We start from the raw sequence: 6000 nt of genomic DNA, 5'->3' as shown, positions 1-6000 counted from the left end.
GCACGATGTGGCAGAGCTTCACCGTGCTGACGGCATGGGCAGTCAAGCCTGCCCTTTCCCAGCTAAAAGCTTTCTTCCTGAGGAGGTGGAAAAAAACCGACAAGAAGGAGAATCAGAGAGCCCGAAGGAAACAGGTACTCCAATACCTTCCTCTGCGGGTCCACAAACCCCTCCACCTCTGGCAAGGGAGACACCCCGCCACTGACCCCCAGCGGCCTGTGCGAAGTCTTTGCCCTCATTCTGTCAATGTGGGGGTGCCTGGGTGTGTCCCGGGGGCGGAGGAGGAGCCTCAGGCCTAGATTAGGAGTTCTGACAAAGGGAGGGAGAAGAGATCATCCTCCCTCCAAGCCATGGAAGGGAAGGGACCTTCCAGAAAGCCAGAAGATAGGATTTTGATTTATTGCCTGAGGTGAGCAGGTAGCCAAGAAGAATTGTGTAAAAAGTAATAAATATTGACACAAACTTTACAAAGGTTGTGAGGTGGTTCCTGGCTCCTGGGCTGTGAGGTCAGAGCAGACTTCTGAGACTAATTTGCTTTACTGGTCGCCCGAGGCCCCCTTTCAAGCTCACTTCTGGGGCTTCTCCCCTCCCCCACTCCCACCTCCAACTTCTACCAACATTGGTGTTGAGGCTCGGAGTCCAATCCTTTCCCTAGAGTCTGAACCAACTATGTGATCATTCATTCCTTTATTTGAAAATATCATTTTATTCTGCTTTAGGCTCATTATCTCTCACTTTTTTTCTTACAAATTCTGTGCCAACTGCTAGAGATATAAAAATGTATGGGGTGTAGTTGTTTTCTAGAAGAGTTCCTGGTCTCCTTGAGGAGACAGATAAGACTCAGCATAGGGTCCCAGTAGAGGTACTGTAGGGTCTCATATGAGGGCAGATCGGGGCCTGGAGGAGGAGGGCCAGCCCAGGGACATGCAGGGGGTGTTGGAAATGCCTTTTAAGTGAAGGTGATGCTTGGGCTGGCTAGTTAAGGAGGGAAGGACAAGCTGTCCCAGGCCCCGTTCGGCAGGAGTTAAGGCATGGAAATGCGAGAAAGCATGACAGATTTGGAAATCAAGTAAAGGGCAGCAGGTTTGGAGTAGATGGGCTCCTGAGGAGTCATGCCATTAGAGGAGAATGAAAATTTATGGAAATGCAAACTGCAAAGATCATTTTATGTCACGGTAAGGGATTACTTTGAACTCTATCCTGAGAGCTATGGGAATCTACTGAAGAATCTTTAAACAGAGGAGTGACACAGTGAAATTTACATTTTATTAAAAAAAATTCCTTGGGAAATGGTGTACCAGATTGCTCAGAGTGGGGTGATCTGGTGGCAGAGCTCGTGGAGGAGAGGCCTTCCTGGGGACCCGGGCCAGAAATGGTGAAGGTCTGAGCCGGAGTCGGGGCAGGAAGATGAGGCGGAGGGAGGACGGGGGTAAAGGGATTAGCTATAGGATGGGCTGTACCTTCTTTGGGGCTGGAGAGAAGGCTGTGTGTTGCTAGAATAATTGTGTCCATGTGTTTGTCCCATTTCATCAAACAAGTCCATTTCATTTTTCATCCTTGCATCTAACACCAAAGCATTATAAAGGCATCTCCTCTTCTCTCTGGAGCAAATTTGGGAGTGTTTATTTGTGTGTCCTATCAGTTTTGTAAGACTAAGCTCTTCAAGGGAGGGCACACAGTGTATTTATCCATCTATTATGTGCGGCATTCAGCACACCAGGGATACTTAATAAGTCTTTAATAATAATAAGATCTGAGCCCCGGGAGCATTATTATATTTGTCAGTGAAGGAATAAGTAGGTTTGGAAGCAGTTTGGCTAAGTTTAGTTTTATAAGAAAAACCTCAATTATTTGAACTTTGGAACATCTTAAAACCCATTCCTGAAACATATTCTGAATGGCTTCTGCTCTTGGTTTTCTTAGGTAAATATTTTAGTTGGCTTAATTGGGTGATTGTTTCCTAAAACATAGGAGGTGGTATTTCTTTGTTGTTTACTAATCTCTGACAATCAACCTGTCTTTAAACAGAGTTTTTTTTTTTTTTTTTTTTACCAGGGTGGTTGATATTTTCTAATTCAGGTCCTGTTCTCTTTCCTAATATTTATATAAATTAGAACAGCTACCATTAGTTTGTCTTGTTTGCAACACTCCTTTTTCTCTTGTGTTTACTTCCTTGTCACATTTATCTTTATTACTCTGGGATGTTCCTCCCTACCTTAGGACCCTCTGCCTTTTCTCTTTCTTCCTGAGTCTTTCTAGTCTCTGTCGAAATTTAATGACCAGGAAGCTGTCAGCCATCAGGCCGCCGGATACGATGTATTTTCACGGTGCATCAGAGCTGGGCGCCAGACCGCGCCATGCCCCTTTTGGTTGTAATACATTCAGTTCATATTTTTCCCTGAGACTTCCATAAGCCTGATCAGAAAGTTTTGGTGGATTTAAGAACAAGAGTCACTGTTTCTGGCCCTCCTCCTCCATCTGGGCTGTAGATTACCAGGAGACACAGCACATACCCAGTGGAATTAACCTGAGGGTACTATTATTACTAACCCTTACAATACGAACGTTAGACTTTTGAGCTCCCTTTGTTGAACTTAGGTAGTCCTTTATCAAAGATGAGTTCTCAGGAATGGGTGGTGTTCATCTTTATCTACTTGGGCAGTTTCACAGTTGGTCTTGGGTTTTCATGTGGACTTCTACACATACAAAGAGTAGTAACTCAACTTCAGTGCAGATCTGTGTAACATGGCTCCAAATCTGGAGCTCCAAAATTCGCCCTTTGTGCTGCCCAAGGATCAATGGCTTTGACCTAGCTTAAGGAGGGTAGAAGGAGAGAAGGAAGTATCTTTATGCTGCTTTCCTGGAGCCTGCCCACGTTAAAAAGTATGAGCCAGTGCCCGTTTATACTATGTACCGCGTGTACCCATAATCCCGGGGCTCCTTCTCCTATCACTTTCGCTACTGACCGAGCATTGCTAGATTCCATTAAAGTGGTCCTTTTCTTGGAGAAGTCCAGCAGTGTGCTTGGTGTCGTGCTCTTATCAGACCAGTTTGAAGGTCCTTTCTTCAGTTCCAGGCAATCAGTGAATACACTGGGGTACATTTTGTGAGACGTCTCAAGCAAGGGGACATGACTTGAAGTAAGTCATATAAAAAACGGTAGAAGTAAGAGGTGTTTTTAATTTGTAGGAGAGAAGGGCAGGGCAGGGTGTGAGTTTTCTTCAAGTATATGAAATGTTGTCATCTGGCAGGGGATTAGTTCTGTGTCTCTCTCCCTAAGGAGCAGAACTAGGTGCAAGGTAAAGGGAGACGTTCAGTTCATCATAGGGAAGGACTTTAGAGTGTGATATATAAGAATTTTTGTGGCAGAATCAAGCTTCTTGAGTTGAAATCCACCATCTGCTGGTTACTAGCCATATAAAATTGGGTTAATTTTTAAACCCTTCTAATCTTTAGTTTCATCCATAAAATGGGGGTATATTAGTATCCATCTTATGAATTGTTATGGTTATCTGAGGACATAATGTCAGTTAAATGCTCTTTATCATGATGCACAGTGAGTGCTTATAGTATTGGCAATTATGAACGGGCTGGACTATCTCAAAATAGTACCTGGGTCTAACAACAGCTTCCAGCGTTTCCTGTGACCACTGAACATCATAACTTTCTTTTTTTTCAAATTTGGAATTCTTTGGCATATTTATGTGTGGTTTTCTTTTGTTTTCCTTGGCTGAGGGAAATTGATAGAGAACTGCATGCCTTCCAGAGTAATTTAAATGGCATAGATATTGCTGTGAGGTTTAGGAAAAGTAAAGTATACAGTGTTATGAATTCTAAAGAACTGGAGAATGGGTAGAGTGGATGAGGATGCCATTTTGACTTGGTGAAAGTTGAATTAAGATTTTTTTTTAAATAAAGAAGTGAAGTTTTAAGATTATGCCTAATGAAGAGACAACCTCGTTCATTTTTTTCTGTTTATTTTTACTCTGAAGTAAAAGAATTATGACTCCTAACGTTAAATAGAATATAAAATAACAAAAAAAAAGATTTTAAAATATACTATATGCATTTCCAAGTAAGGCATTCATGGGCAGTAATAAGTAAAATGCCATTTACTTTTTTTTTTTTTTAAGATTTTACTTATTTATTTGACAGAGAGATAGAGAGAGAGAGAGCACAGGTAGGCCGAGTGGCAGGCAGAGGGAGAGGGAGAGGGAGAAGCAGGCTCTCCGCTGAGCAGGGAGCCTGATGTGGGGCTTGATCCCAGGACCCGGGGATCATGACCTGAGCCAAAGGCAGACCCTTAACCTACTGAGCCACCCACGCGCCCCTGCCATTTACTTTTTTTTAAAAAAAGGTGAATTACTTTATCCTGAATTTTAAGAAACATGGAGATAATGAGATGATAAAGGATCATTTTTAAATATTTCTTGAGTTCTTGTTTATGCACTTTAAAAAAATCGAGGTGTAACGTACACACAATAAAGTGAACCGTATCAAGTTCACAGTTGGGTGAATTTTTACATATGTATACATCTGGGCAGCCACCCTCCAGATAAAGGTATAAACCATTTCCAGCAAGCCAGAGAGTTCCCTCATGCCCTTTCCAAGTCTACTCAGACTTCTGTCAGCCTTAGGTAAGTTTTGCTTGTTCTTGAACTTCATATAAAGGCAATCCAGCAGTATGTATGTACTCTTGTGTCTGGTGGCTTTTGCTTCCTTTCTTATCTGTGAGATTCTTTCGTATGGTTGCATGTAACTAGTTAATGCAAAAAGCTTATTTCTAAATGGCTTTCCGTATTACAAATAAACCTTTGGAAGAAATGTGAGGCTGGAAGGAGTCTTACACAACTTCACGTCCATGTCCTTTGATTTACAAATGAAGCCTCTGAACTAAAGATATTAAGTAATTTGCATAGATAACGAATGGCCAAGAAACGGGGTATGCTGTATCTTCACAGAGATAGATCTATTGCAAACATTATTCTCAGTAAGAGTCATGCACATAGTGTCTAAATTATACATAGAAGATGTGAATTATTTAAAATTACAAATTATTATGATATAAATTAATCCTATTCACCATGGGACTGGCTTTTGGGTTGTATACACATTGTGACGATGACATTTTTAGAACAGTTTATTGTGATTTTCCAGACAAGGAAGTCATTGTCATCATGCCTATTCACACAAGTCATAAAGCCCTTATAGACAGCAAAACTGGAATTGCTTCTACTAGAATAAATCCTGAATACACCCATTTCCTCCTCTTGCGCGCGTGTAGGCACGTGCACACTCACACACACACTCACAAGCACACATACACCACCTACAACAGACCATGCGAAAAGACCGCACATTTTCTAGAATATGACCACCCATCTCTATATCACCAAATGGGTGATTGTCTCTCTCCACAACCTGTTGCTCCTGAAACTCAAAATGTTGTTCTTGAAATTGATTGACTGTAGCAAAGCTGTATAATAAAGAAGTGGGAGTAGATGGAAGGGTGGTAAAGCTTTGCCCTTCAGTGGGCTTGGACTTTAAATTTCGATACTGAAGGACAGGAGGTAAGGCCTGGAGTGCCTGTGGAGTTGTTTGTAGTTAGGAGGCCGGGCACAAGCTGGAATGTTTAAAGGACAGATAAATGCCATTTCTTCTCCAGGAATATGGCAATCCGGCTAATTAGTCTGACCCTCTGGCTAAAAACAAATTAAAATACTGGATAAAAAGGATGTCTTAAAAGCATTGAATTGCTAAAAGAGAATAAAGAATTGGGAGGCTGAAGTCCAAGGCTGGGAAAAGCACTGGGAGCTCTGTTTATCCCCTGCAATTTGCTGATCCTCAAAACTGAGAAGCAGTTTTGATGGCCTGGGAGGAAAGGGCAGAAAACAAAACTTGGAATGTGGTCCAAATGGGGAGCCTAGGGAAACCCTCCCATATTGTGCTGGGCTACAAATGCCCGCATCACATCCCCAAGCAAGTGCACAGAGAGAGCGG

At 42.2% G+C, this 6000-nt stretch overlaps 1 protein-coding gene across 1 annotated transcript in view; it reads left to right on the top strand.

The window, feature by feature from the left end:
* The window catches only part of GRIN2B (glutamate ionotropic receptor NMDA type subunit 2B), a 401212-nt gene that overhangs the window by 72276 nt on the left and 322936 nt on the right, over nt 1-6000 (top strand). The window lies entirely within an intron of this gene.

This window comes from Leptonychotes weddellii, chromosome 5 (genome assembly GCF_054177405.1).
Source record: "Leptonychotes weddellii isolate Sample4059 chromosome 5, ASM5417740v2, whole genome shotgun sequence".
NCBI lineage: Eukaryota > Metazoa > Chordata > Mammalia > Carnivora > Phocidae > Leptonychotes > Leptonychotes weddellii.
This window is presented reverse-complemented; position numbering and strand designations above follow the sequence as displayed.